This window comes from Heliangelus exortis, chromosome 17 (genome assembly GCF_036169615.1).
Source record: "Heliangelus exortis chromosome 17, bHelExo1.hap1, whole genome shotgun sequence".
Classification (NCBI taxonomy): domain Eukaryota; kingdom Metazoa; phylum Chordata; class Aves; order Apodiformes; family Trochilidae; genus Heliangelus; species Heliangelus exortis.
In genome coordinates this window covers 8,123,697-8,138,241 of record NC_092438.1, presented here as the reverse complement: position 1 = coordinate 8,138,241, position 14,545 = coordinate 8,123,697, and the positions used below count along the sequence as shown (strand labels likewise).

General features: G+C 45.8%; 1 protein-coding gene across 2 annotated transcripts in view; it reads right to left on the bottom strand.

The window, feature by feature from the left end:
- Window positions 1-14,545, bottom strand: part of ELFN1 (extracellular leucine rich repeat and fibronectin type III domain containing 1) — a 100,192-nt gene that overhangs the window by 39,513 nt on the left and 46,134 nt on the right. For both annotated transcript variants that reach the window (XM_071760728.1, XM_071760727.1), the window contains exon 3: window positions 4,358-4,492. The gene's annotated coding sequence lies outside the window, so the exon portion shown is untranslated. The remainder of the gene's footprint in view (window positions 1-4,357; window positions 4,493-14,545) is intronic.

The following is a 14,545-nucleotide window of genomic DNA, read 5'->3' as shown; positions in this document are numbered from 1 at the left end:
CCATGTTCAGTTTTGGGGTTGGGCTGACCCATAGCCCCTCAAACCCATTGGGGATGAAATTTGCTCACATCGGTCATGTGAGTCCAAACCATCCCCTGGATTTTGAACCAAGCTGGGTGATTTCAGGATGGGGTTACCATCACCCAGGCTAAGATAAGAGTAATCAGAGCTTCAGGCTGTAAGCCGATTCCTCAGGAAGGAATTAGCCCCATCTCCTCCACCCTGTGCTGCCCAGCAGGGTTTGCACACATGGGCACACACCTGGTGGGGGACACACACAACCCACTGCTTGCTGCAGACTGAGGGACAATGACCCTGTGCAGGCACCACAAAAGTCCCACAAGCAGGAGGTAAGGCATGGGGAGCAGCAAAAAAACTGCTCTGACCATGGTCTGTGGGGCAGGGATTGCTCTGCCTCTTCACACAGCACACAGTGGTGCTGGGATACCCCAGTCTGTCCTTGCCCAGGAGGTCCCTGCCCTGTTTCTTCCCCCAGATCAGCATCTGTTTGCAGTGGGGATTCCTCCACTTTGGCTGAGAAATGCATTGCAGGCTCTTAATAGCTCATCCTGGCTGGAAGCTTTTCCACTTATTTAAATACTATGTGTATAACAGTGGCCTCATTTCGTACTGTGGAAGTGCATCGGATGCAGCTAAACATACTGAAGATGGCTTAAATGATCCAAATTTCACATTTGGTTATGTAGCCTGACATTTTCATTGAGTTTTTAGGTTAGAATGACCTCTTGGATAGTGCATTTTACTCGGGGTTTTTACGCAAGTCTGACCATTAAGCTCCATCCTTCTTGCAGACAAAAATCAGCCTGGTTTGTAAGAAAGAGGGGTGGCTGCTGGAGGTAGATTGACCACAAATCACCTGAACACCAAAGACCAAAATGTTGAGCAGAATCTCTGAAGGTCCTGGCAGACAGTACTGCCCCAAACTAGGTTATTCTCCTTTAGTTTTCCTCATTTGTGAAACGAAGGTAACAAACGCTTCTGAGGTCCAAGCTCCGATTCAAAAGCAATCCTGGTTTCCTGATGGTTTCCCCTAGAAAAGTGCTGCTATTCAAAAATCCACACTATTAGAGAAAAGTGGAACTCTCGAGGTTGCCAAGCATCAGCCAGATGGGGCAATGTGGTGGTTTAGGATGATGGGATGTAGGCTGAGGAGATGTGTGACACCAGCAGCCCCAGATCCCATTTCATGTCCCTGCCCTCCCACCCTGGTCCTAGTGGGGATGGAGAGGATAGGGGGGTGAGCAGGGAGGTGGGAAGGAGCCACAGCTCCCTGTGGCCAGCATCTTGTGCCATGTGGCAGCCAACCAAGCAGCTGAGAGTGGGCAAGCTTTTGCCAGCTTTCTAATCTATCTAATGAGCAAGAAAATAAATCAAGCTGACAGTCACCCAGGTGGTTTTGAGCCTCAGCTCCTCACAGTCCCCTTGTTCTTCCAGCCCATTTTATAACAGGGTTATAACCTGAGGACACAGCAATAACTCCTGCTATAATCTTTTCTTTACTAACGTCACTTAGCAGATGGAGTCATTTAGAGGTGCTCACATTTAAATGAGTGGCTTGCCCTGAAAGGGACAGAGCTGGGGCTGCTGGCAAGGTTTTCAGGATCGTTAGCCTAGAAACTGCTTAGCAGGGGAAGCAGTTGGCAGGCAGATTCCATGGACATGGCGCCGGTGTCCTCTGCCAGCAAAATTACAAGGCTGAAATCCTGGAGCTGGATGAGGCCAAACAGTTCACAGCAAACAATTTAATTGATGAATGAAATGAATTGCCCAGGAGGTGGTTTTCAGTCATCTGTTCGTTGCGTGAAGCCACTTGGAGAAGGGGCTGCCCAGTTGGGTTCCATCAGCTACCTCAGGGTTGGGTTGGCCAGGACCTTCACCAGTCACCTGCTCCTTGAATAAGCAACCCAATGCCATGAGCATGGCTACCCCCAGGCTTGCAAAATGTGTTTCCCTACAAATGTTACTGTTTAAAAACAGCCTTTATGGCTCGAATAGTGATGGTACCATTCTGAAGAGATACCACAGAGATTGGATGGGATTTTGAGCAACCTTGACGAGTGTGAGGTGTCCCTGCCCATGGCAGGGGGTTGGAACTAGATTATCTTTAAGGTCCCTTTCAGCCTGAGCCATTCTATGATTCTATGATCTCAGCAGTGGCTGTTTGAAAGGGAGACTTCATGATGTGAAGAATGGTGCCAAACTAAACAGCAAAACCTACTTTTCGTCTTCTGCAAGAAAATCAGTAACAATCTTAGAGGACTCTCCTCTCTAGCTTCCTGACCCCCTGAACAATGCTGCACAGGCTGCCTTCATAAGCTCCTTTTATTTGGTCTAATAAAGTAAATTAGCTCTCCAGCTCTTCCAAGGAGAATAGCCATGAAAATGTATGTTGAGATGAATGCTTGCAACCCTTGAAAATACTTCTTGCTTGTGAAAAGGCTTCTGAGAAATGAATAGAAGAGACAACAATTACCAAAGAAGGGGGAAATATTGTTCATGCTGGCTGGGCAGCATTTGACTCTGCCCTTGCAGAGGTTGGGGAAAAGAAGGAGAAGGAGGTAAGCAGCAGAGAGCTGAGACATTAATGGCAATCACCGTTCTGCAGGGAGCAATATCTCACAGTGTCCACGGAGACCAATCCCAAATTACTCAGCCTAATAGTTCTCAAAACAAACTCTTATTCTGCTACTTTGTGGCAGGCAGGAAGCTTTCTCTGCAAGTCCTAATTCTTGTATTTGGTAACTCAGTGCTGGATGGTATAACACTCAAAAACCCTGCAGGAGCCTTTGATGCAAGGATCTTGGAGACACAGAGCTTATCAGCTCAAATAACACAAGGGTCTTTTATCCTTTGTGCCCCAAGCCTCCTGGGTTTGGAACTTGTATTTGTAATTGATTGCCTGGCTCTGACTCTGGATTCATCAGGACAGGGCTGTCTGTCTGTCTGTCTGCATTGCTGAGATATTTGTGTCTGCCTGGAGGGGCCTGAGCACCTAAACTCTGCTTATCTTCAGTGATGCTGAGGTTCCAAATTGGTTAAAAGTCACTCTGGAAAGGGAGCCTTCAGAGCTGTAGCCTTTTAGGTGCTTACAAAATTATTACCCCTCGGCCAGGCTATCCATCTTTCCTCCTTCCCCTCAAGGACTGTGTCCTCTAGATCCCATCTGGCCTTCAGAAATGCCTGTGCACCTCCAGCACTGTCCTTCCTCCCTTCCAGACCAGCTCCAGCCAGCAGCCCTGCACACCTTTCCCCAGCAGGATGTTTTCCTTCCATAATGGACAAATGAGGTGGAAGAAGAAAAGGTGAAATCATGATAAAAGTCATGGGAAAGAGCTGCTGCTACAGGCCTGACAGTGCTGGAAATGGAGGCTCAGAGAAAAGTTTTTTCTATGAAAATTGCTCTTTTCAATCTCAACAGCACACTAGAGAGAAGTTTCAGCACACTTTTTAACACCTTTTGTACTCAAATTTCAAATTCACCTGTCTACCCAAGAAATAACAGAAATAATCTCTTTTTTTTTACACAGCTGCACATTTTGCTATAGAAATTTGTTTCCATTAAACTGTTTCCTTTTGTCCCCTTAAAAAGCATATTTTAAGTAATAACAATGTAAAAAAAAATTATACGCTACCCAAAAAACTCGATCCTGTCGACTGTGCACTTTTACACAAAAGTTATCTCTTTCTTTCAACAGATTGATGAAAATGCTTTTCACAATGTCAAGGCAGAGATAAGAAAGAGGGAGGAGTGCCCAGCACACCTAGTCATTTCCATGGAAAACACATGGCAAACTCTGGTCTTAAAAAACTAAATTACAGCACCAACATGAACCTGATGTTCTCTTTCTGCTTTGTAAAACACAATTTTGTGGGATGAAGGCACATATTGCACTTCTCATCTGGGGAAAAAAAAGTACATTTTTTTCCATATCCCTTAAACTTCTCCTGAACATGAATTCAATCTTTAAAAATAAAAATTCTAACTAGGATAACTTTCCCTGCTGCCACACTTTCTGGAGTGCAGGAGCACCAGCTCAGCCATGCAGGGCTTCCCCAGGAAGGTCCAACACTTAGCCAGTGCTCAGAGAAGAGGCTCACCAGTGATCACCCCAATGCAAGAAACATAATCCTAGACCACTGTCTATATCTGCACCAGCCTCCTCCCTCTTTAAAATGAATAATGAATGCCACTAGACTGCACTTCATGTTCCACACGTGGGGATACTTGAACCTGCCCCAGAGAGACTTGCTCCATCCATCCCCATGGTCCCTGTTGTCCCTCTCCCATGGCCAGCAGTCTCACTAGAGAAATAGAACTGCAAAGGTCACCCCTTACCTTTGCTCCTGTGTGTCACTGCTTGGTCCTTCTACAGTCATGAACGTCCCCTGGTTGGTGTTTGTTGGGGCTGGGAGGCACACTGGACACAGCATTCAAGGTCCCACAAGACAGTCACCAAACCCAGTGCTTGAACTGCAAGGAAGAAAAGGAAAATGTAAGAGGGAGTTTCACCAGGGGGTATAAAAGATTAATTGATGGTTTGATGAACAAGAAGCCATCCCAGTGCCAGCACAGCCTCCTCAAGTCATGGATCAGGAAAAGGGCTGCAGGGACCAGATGTGAACAGGAAGAAGACCAAGGGGAGGTAGCAAATGAGATCAGCTTCTCAACCTAGTAGCTCAAAGGGAAAAGAAATCCACCTGCCAGTGGAGGAGGGGCTGTAAGAAATGCTGGGAGGGGACCTGGGACTGAAGTGAGATGACTGGGACGACTGCCAGCCAGGGACTGAAAGAGATGCAGGGAAGATGGATCTGGGCATGCACAGGGCAGGCAGCACAAGACACATCAATGCAGAGCTCCTCGGGGAGAGAGGAGCCACTGCCACCACCACCTGCAGCCACCCAGCACACACAGGTCTGAATAAGCTTAGGCTGGGGGATTGGTCTCATAATAATATTTTAAAATCTTAACTGTGATTTTGTGGACTTCACTGGTCACTTTCAACCTTGTCTCTGATTTCTTTTTAGTTCTGGATGCCTGGCTGGCCAGGGCTTTCTAGGCTCACCGCTGCTTTCAAACTCCTGCTCAGCTGTGATGTGAGACAACCCATACAGCAAAAGTGACACTGATGGTAACAGTACCCATCTTTGTGATATTCAGTGTCTTGTTTTATTATCATCAACACAATAACAATAATAGCAATGCTAGTGACAACCATTTTTTTTATTCCTCCTGTTAGTAATATTCAGACAAGACCTAAGAGCTAGTTCAGAACGACAACACAAATCCAGCAAAGATGCAGGAGAAGAGAGCAGTTAATTAAATGTCAGAGTGATGGACAGAGCTGGGACAAGCCAGGAACAACACTAGAGAGCTGGACAACCTCTGGCAAGCACGGGGAGATGGATGGATCTGGGACACATCCCAGACCTCTCCCTCAGCAGAGGCAGAACCCTCCTACCTACACGCATCTTTAAACACAACGTTGCTCTCTGTTTCATTGACTTAATGCAGGTGAGGAGATTTTCTGCAGAGAGCTGCCTCCCAAGCCACATCACCAGTACTAGTCTGATCTGCTGACATTTTATTACCTCCAAATAGTGCAAAGAATGCAGAGGCCCCTTGAAAATCACAATATCTTAAACATCGTTTTTCACCAGGATATGTGTGAACTCACAGCAGGTAGGGTTTTTATTTTTGCAAAAGATTTCTTCCTCTGTTTCCAAACCAGACATTCACAAGAGAGCCAGGTGGAGGACAGTGAATGAGAAAGGGCAGTAGCCAGAGGGTGTTGCCAAACTCCAACAAAAAAAAAAAAAAAAAAAAAAAAAAAAAAAAAAAAAAAAAAAAGACAGAACAAAAGCAAGCCAGTGAGAGACACCAGGCAATTTGTAAGTCATCAGGAATGGGGAGAGCATAATAGACTAATCAATCAGGTAGACAAGGGTGAGAAGTGTCATGGGGAGGCAATAGGTAGTTGGAGGTCAGTTATGAAATACAATCTCTAAATTGGAAGGAGAAGGACAGCAGTGCAAGAACAATGACAGGTATTTGAATGCAGGCAGGTGAATGCTGGATTGGAGATTTCCAGGAGAGTCAATGTTGGATCACAGTATTATGGAGGTAAGAAAAAATAACCTGGTATTTTAGAGATGGGCATATATTCTGTAAAGTAAAAGGCTGAACTGGTGAGACTTTAAAGTGTAGCTCCATTTCAGAAAATGCTGTTGAAAGGCAGACAGTGAGGCTCCCTGTTGCTTGTTCCTCTAGGTTTCCAGACAAAGTTTGTCAGGTCAGAAATGAAAAAAAAATGGATGCTTTTCCTAAGCATAAATCCTGCAAAAAACACCTGGGATCTGAAAACCCAGCCAGATCCTTTCTAGCTTGTGCTTTCTCACTGGTGATCCTGGCATCTCTAATCTGGTCAGCTAAGATACAGGGCAATTGCACACTGCCATGCATGAGAAGATGGGGGTTATGCAGGTGAGTTTATTAATTCATTCCACAGAGAAACTGGGGGTCAGTAAGGCACAATTTGTTCTCCATTAGCTATTGGGACTGCACAGTGACAGCAAGAAGCCAAGCAGCATCATTCACCTCTCTTGCTAAGCTGAACAGGTACCATTACACCCAAAGAAAACCTTGACTTATGAAGTCATTTCTACCAACACTTTTCTGACCTTAACTGCAGACTACAAAGATGTCACACAGTCCTTCTAACAACAGCTAGACCCAAGCAATTACAGCTGAATGAACAACTTGTAATGAATAATCTGCTTGGCAAACTTCGCCTCATTTTATGCTCACAAAATGTTCACACGCAGATTGCAAAGTTCTCACATTGCTTTGTTAATGAAAATAACTTGCCATTTTTTTCTCCTCAGCAAATAGCACTGTAACAGTTCATTGAAAACAATCTACAGTAGGCTGCTCTGACAGGTTCTGCTGGCCTCGTGGTGCTGTTCAGCTCCTCTATTGGGTGAGGAACCGTAGAATTGCAAATCAGGACTGTTACCACTTACTTTTGTTTGAATTTCCTTTTTTCCCAAACCTGTCAGCATTAGAGCACATTCACCAGACCCAATATCAGCCATGGATACAGGTAACATGGGAACCAGGAGTGGTCCCTCTACAGCTGATGGACAGGGCCAGGTATTTCCAGAGGCCACTGGACAGGCTGACATCAGAGACACGTTGGAGAACCTGGAGACCCTGAGATGGAAAGCTTGACAGATCCTGCAGAGGAGGGAGCACCAGTTTGTAGCCTAGGAGGTGTCCTGCTGCTCACGTGAGGCTGGACCAAGGGCTGGTGGCCAAACCATCTGATTCCTAATGAAGCTGAGAACAACGTGTGCTCTAACAGACTGAGACACTCAGGGAGATAAGAGGTCAGGGCAATAAATCAGACTTTCAAAGTAGAGCATTCTAGGAGATCAATGGGACAAATGTTAGACCAAAGCAGCAAGCACTGGAGAGCCAGGAGCAATTTTGTTCCTTCATCTTCCCCTCATTGCTAAGAATGCTTTTTTTTCTCATTTGATAACATTGTTTTTAAATGAGCAGCAAAGCCAGTGGGTTCCACATGGCATTAGCAATGTGTTTGTGAAAGGGAAAGCAACTGGTTTCTAGCAGGATTTGATAAAAGCCTCTCCAAGCTCCAAGTGATTTACAGCTCTGGAAAACAAACAGGGACTGATACAAATGCAGAGAGAGGCAAAGACATCCAGGTACACTCAATTACCAATTCATCAGCCCAAGTGAACCTGAAGGGCTTTTCAAACTCTACATGGCTCTAAATTAAAGGAAATCTTTAGATGGATAGCATTCTGCAATAGGAGGAGAAGAAGACTAATTGGTTGAGCTTCAGCTCAGGAGCTTTTGCCTTTTGCAGGCAAAAGGCCACGGGTGAGGGGGACAGGCAACTGCTCCCACTCCCCACGTCAGGACAGGGAAGGGGCTGAAGGTCAGGATGCCTCTTGTGAGGGGCTGGAAAGATGCTGGCACACACCTCTCCCTCCTCACTGTACCATGCTCCAGGCCCCAAACAGATTTTTTTTTTTTTTTCCTGTCTCTACTGGAAATTCTGCTTTCACCTGCCCTGGAGGTATCTACAGCAAAGCTGTGACAGTAAATGATTTTTTTGATCATTGGCTGAACTAAAAAAATCCTAACAACTCTTAACAGAATTAAGTTCACTGCCCAGTGACCCCATACTGGAATTGCCTAAGCTTTCCATGGCAAAATAAATACAGAAAAAAAGTATATATCCGTGGTCAGCCAATTGTTCAATTCAATCTGAAACCAACTCATGGGGAATGTAATTATTCCTTCCATCCCCTGCCTAGAAAGCCATTTTTTCACAAGAAGAGATGATTTACAGATTCCCAGCTCCACGCTCCAGCTGCCCTGACACCATGGTGGTGTTTGGTATCTTATGAACCTCCTCAGTGGTGGGGGGGGACAGGGCCCTTCAGTGCTGTTGTGATAAGAACCAGGAGGCAGCTGGGAGTAGCAACATCACAGGAGCAGAGGCAATCCGGCTGCCGAGAGACTGCAGGAAACTCTTTGTTAATTGTTCATGCAGAAACTGTTTTCATTTTGGTGTCTAATTGATATCTTGGGGAAACAGCATCTTCGGAAAAGACAGAGCATCCCCACTGGGCTGTGTGGGCTCAGGCAAAGTGTGCCATGATTCTTGGGCTCATGGAGCAACTTGCTGCCCCCCAAAGCTGTGAGGCTGCCCCTGTCCCCTCACCCCATGTCCTTATCCTGAGGACATGGAAGAACTGAATTGGTGCAAGAGCCCTGGAGCAGCTGGGAGAGTGGCTGTTGAGCTCAGCCATCTCTCAAACCTTTAGAAAAGAGGAGACTTGGGAGAGTTTTGCACCTGGAGATGTCCATTCATCAGCCAGGTGAGCTGTGTCAACCTCCAGTCTCCACTTCAGGGTAGGGTCTGTCCATGTCCTGATGGCACTCAGTGCTATGGTCTGGTAACCATGGTGGCAGTGGATGAAGGGTTGGACTTGATTGCAGAGGTCCTTTCCAAGCCAGTTGATTCTGTGATAGGAGCTCCCAGTACCACCCCTTCTGCTGCCAGAAACCCTTAATTTCCCACTGGATATCAGCCCTCCTCTTTCCTCCAAGACAGCAGCCATCACTCACACATGCAGCTCCAAGGCTGGCTCTGAACTATTTAAAAGCACAGCAGGTATTTTAATTATTCACATCAAGCACGCCTTGCTTGCCAACAACTCTCTGAAACTGTCATAGCCAGTGTGGGGTGGAGAAGAGCCCTGCCAGGTGGCTTCCCTTGGGGCAAAGCTTGGGTCTACAAAACACCCACGAGCAGCTCTTGTCACTGAGAGCAGCAGTGGCACAGGGACACTTGGGTGAGGAATGTTCAGTCCCATCCACAGTCTCCTGAGAACCCAACCCATCATCCAACCCCCTGCCCAGGCCACCCAGTGGACACCATTATGGCCCTTCTCATGCTCCACGCCTGGAATATCTGCTGCAGGGTTTGCTATTGCTACAAGTGGCTGCTCCCCGTGCTTCTGAATTAGCTCTTGTAATATTTTAAGAGTGATGGAATTACTAAAATGCAAAGAAATTGAGGGATGCTTATAGAGCACAGCTGGGCAGCTGCAGATGAAGACAGTCACAGGGATGATGCCTCCTCACTGCCTTGATCTCCTCCCAGGGGCATATGCAAAATGCTGCTTTGGAAGTCAAGCTGTTGCCACCCTCTAGCAATGTCTCTACTTGTTCCTTCCTTCCCAGTACCATCAAAAGTCCTGCAATAGTACCTGCTCTTCTTACCCACATCCCTCCCTGGGCCCAGCACTGGGGGGTCAGGGCACAAAAAGCTCATCTTTTGCAAGGGGAAATAGGTGCAGAAAGAAGGATCGTGTCCCACCTTCTCAACTCAAAGACAGACAGGTTTTGGGAAAGGGAACCAGCCCTGCACCAGGCTCTCCTTCTACCCAAGCTTGTTCCTTTCCCTTGGATGTTCCTCTTGGTTATTTCTCTTCTAATTAGTAATAATTAGTAAGTGGCTCTAATAATTAGTAAGTGGCTCTTCTTCCCTGCCTTTGCATGAGCCTTTTTGCACTACGCCTCAGTGTAAGTTTGGAGGATTTCCAAGAATATTCAGGATCTGCTTTACTCCACCTCTATGAGAGCAAGAGCTTCAGCATGGGTAGTCCTGAGCTTCAGCACTCTTCCCTAGCAGAAACACCCCATGGGCAAAGCCTGTGAGCAGAAAGCACCCCACAAAAGCCCAACCCCTGGTTTCAGGGGTCTTCAAGCCTCCTGGAACACCAGAACCAACCCCTCTCTTTATAACCTACGTGTTTTTAATGCCGATTTCCACCACAGGCCCAATTTGAAGCTCCGATAATGAACAACTGCTTTCTTCCTTCACTTCTGATTTCATATTCATGAGTCAGGGTTTCCTGGCACTAAACGTAAATGCTAAACGGAAATCGCTGCACAGTGACACGTCTGTGAAGCTTCACTGTCCATTTATTTGCCTTTTCAAAGAGCTGCTGTGTTAAGCAAACATCTCTGCCTGCATCCTATCTGGAGGAGTTTGTCTGGTACAGCATGGTGCCTGCCGGGGTGGGGGAAGCGACTCGGTGCATTTCTTCCCTCTGTTTTTGCTCCAGGGTATTTCTTGTACAATAGTTCAAGTTTGGTGAATACCTCAATCTTCTCTTGAATATTCCCTTGAATCTTGGCAGGCTGAGTTCCGAGCTGACACAGTGAGCTGGAGCAGGGAACTCCTAGAGAGAAACACATCCATCGCTTCGGCTCGGACTCTGCCGAGGGCTCCTGCAGGCAGCAGCAGGCAGATGTCTTGGCAGGGGAGGCAAAGAGACACCTGTAACATCACTGGGCAAATTATATTTTCTGGCAACTACAAAATTCACATACACGTGCGGGGAAAAAGAAAAAAGGGTCAGGATTCAACTAAACTTGCTGCCCTCTCCCCTCAGCCCCCCAAAAGAACAGGCAAAAGGGAATGTTTTCCCTTAACCATAATGGTCAAAATGTTTCGGTATTTTCCCTGAAGAACATGCTTCTATGTTGAACTGAATTTTTTCACAACAGCAAGACAGAAAAAACAGTCTAAAAGCAAAAAATCAAAGGAATTCAATCTTCATGGATTTCAAGCTGAACTGAGATGTTCTTCTCTGCAGGGCTACCAAAGGTAGTAGGCTCTCCTCCTTCTAACCTGCCTGGGATGGAAGCTTTAGACACACCCTGAAAGATCCACTCTGCCCATGGAGCAACACATCTGCCCACCTCTGCTGATGATCCTTGTTGTTCCACTGGAGACATCAATGCCTTCACCTATCTGCTCTGCCGCCAAACAGAACTAGATATTGGGAGCAAGGACAGCCACCTGGGGCTGGAGTCAGGCTGTGCTTGGATCCATTCACTGCTCTCTTCATGGAACCACCAGCAAAAATTTGCTCCAAGACATGGGCTGGAAAGGGGAGAAGCAGATGTTCAAATGCCCTAAGTTTGGTTTCTGCAATGGTCATCTCCATGGGGTAAGTGGGCAGTAAGGAACTGCAGTGATGGGTGTGGTGGCTCTTTGCTTGTGCAATGGGAGAGATCTCAACTCCTCCCAGTTGCCTCCTCTGCAGTCTCCTTCTCTGGGTTTCCACGGATGCACTGCAACTCCTTCTGGTCTCATCACTCAGCCACCTCTTCCCTTTCCCTCTGTAGTCATCCATCGCCTTTCCCTGCCTGCCTTTTCCCAAATGTTTTGACAAATGAGCTCACAGGAAAGCAAGAGTGAGGATAAGGATGCATTTCAGACGATGAGAAATGACCTCACAAACTCAAGTGCATGCAACCAACCAGCTGAAGAGTTGTGCTCCTGCTCGTGGAGGCCAAGCTGTGTGGCATGTGTTCCATCAAATAACCAATGGGGACCACATTTTGAATATCATCTACATCAAGCAGGCTCTTTGTAGGGAAATTATGCAGCAATATTTAATGGTGGCAGTGATTCAGTAAGAGAAAGAACTATTCTTCAACTCATCATCAACTTTGCATGGATACCTCCCAGATGGGAGTGGGGGTAAAACCCCTTTTATTAAAAAGCTATTCACTTATTGTAAAACTGCCCTATGTGTCTCCCTGAGACAGAAGAAGTCTGATTGTCAAAAGTGCCTTCAGCTTGAAAGCTGCAGGGAAATCAGAAAGCTACTTCACATTTGAACAGTGGGTTTGAAATCTGTCTTTAGGGACCTGAAAGCATAGCTAGATCTCACACAGCTGAAGGTGTCTTACAGCTGGATGTCTAGGTTAAGGTAATTGTCTAGACTTCTTTTATCATCAGTGAACAGAGAGATGTGCACCAACCCCCAGGGAGTGATTCATTCTTCCTGTCTTAGACATCTATTTTTGGATGGGATGAATTACATCCTGGAGGTGTTGAGCTTTCTCCACCAACTAAAGAGTCGTCTAGATTATGAACTTAGCCTAGATACTTTATACTGCTAAAAGAGGCAGTGCTCAACTAGTGAGAGCAACCCAAGTTGTGGCAATAGAGTGACAGCTATGGCAGGCTGGGAGCACTTGGCCAACAACTGCAGTGAGCAGTTGCTCAAGAAGAAGCAACGCTCCCCACAGACAGGAGATGGATGAGGACAGATCTTCTCTCCTCAAAGTCATACACTGTGGTGATCTCAGTATTTAACTGAGACCTGAGGACACGCTGGTGGCCAGATCATCTCATCTAATTAATTTATGCCGTGCAAAAGGTACAGATTACATGCAATCCCTTCCAATGTGAGGCCTGGAGGTTGCAGTTTTGCAGTTCTGGGAGGCAAGCAGGGACTGGTCTCTCAGCTAAGTGCAGTTTTCCAAAAGATCAAGCCTTTTACTCATCTTGGGATTTCCTGAGATAAGAAACCAAAAACATCCCCCAAATCAACAATTTAGTCCTGAAAATTCAGCTCCAGCCTTGTATCGATTTTCTCAGTTTTGAGCAGCCATGACTTGCAGTTTTTAGGGTTTGCTTACAACCTTGACAGCTATTTTGTCTACAGAAAGCTTCATTCCTCGGTTTTGCCCTAGTCCAGGGTCCATGCTACTGACCCACACTGCAAAAATAATCCCACTGTCTTCCAGAAGCCAACGAGGTTGTTCTTGCCATGACTTCAGTGGTGGCCAATTTCAGCCCTCACAGAAAAGCAGCACCTCTACACCTCTTGGAGTCATCACTCCCAAACCTCTCCAGCTTCCACTCCTGCCATATAACATGGGCCAGTTTATGTGCACAAAGCCCTGGACTGGTGATCCAGGAGCTCTACAGTAAAACCAGACATTTTAGCTTCAAAGATCAACATGAGAAAGTCAAATAGAAATAGGGAAAGAAATGGAAGAAGTTACCAGAGGAGCACAAGCCTACCACCCAGAAACAGCTTTCTAAAGGAAATGTTTGCAACCAGTTCTGGGCAGCTAAACTACAAAAAGCATGTTCGGACCCTTCTCTAAAGTCAAAAAAACGTGCAGGAAAGGTGGGAATGAAATTCCTGAGGCTCAAGATGAAAGATTTTTAACTACCCGGAGTTGTGGGCTGTAAATCACCAGGATTTTTTTACATCTCTGATTTTTTCCTGGGGCGTATTACTGCCAGAAGCAGAATGCAGCTGACGACAAAAAGCTGATGGCTGGAAGCCAAGGGGTTCCTCAGGGGCCAGGGAAATGCCTTGGAGACCTCTCTATACCAATTGGCTTGCAGCTGTCAAAAAAAAACCCAAAAAAAACAAAACAAAAAAAAACAACCAGTGTTTTTGCCTGCCTCATCTGGAAAATCAAGATGGATCATATTTATTTTAAGGGGATGTTCTCAGTGCTCATGGGAATGTTTTGAAGAGATGGTTGAGCAAGATCTTCAGTTCACAGTGTGATACCAAAAGGCATGTAGAGCCTAGTGATGTAAATCAGACCCTTGTGAATTGAACAGATTTGCTTCTTGGAATGACAGTCCAGCAGAATGGATACAGCACTAATGGCTTGGTTTCTCCTTTTCATCTTGGTTTCTTTTTCTCTGCCCTACTTCAGCCATTGACTGACCTGGAACAAGTTTCCAGAGCTGCGCTTCAATTTTCCTGTGTTTAAAAACAGCCTAATGTGACTGGGAAGTGTTGGAGATCTCTCAAGGAATGACACCGCTTGAGAGATTTTTCTATTTTAAATCCTGCAAAGCACTAGCCAAATGCTTGTTCTTAAATACAGCTGGTGAATATGTAAGGAAAATTGATTTCTGCACAAGACTACATCATTTAACTGAAATGCCAATAATCATCTTCCATTATAGCATTTAAATATTTGACCATAACCGTTCAGCTAACAATATATTTTTAGTTCAGATAGTTGACTAGAAAACAGGGAAAACCACAGCACTAGAGTCTGTATTAAACACTATGTTGACAGAGAACAGAAATGTCAGTATGACCATCTTAGATGAGATATTTTAGAATATGTAAGATTAAATGACTCAAG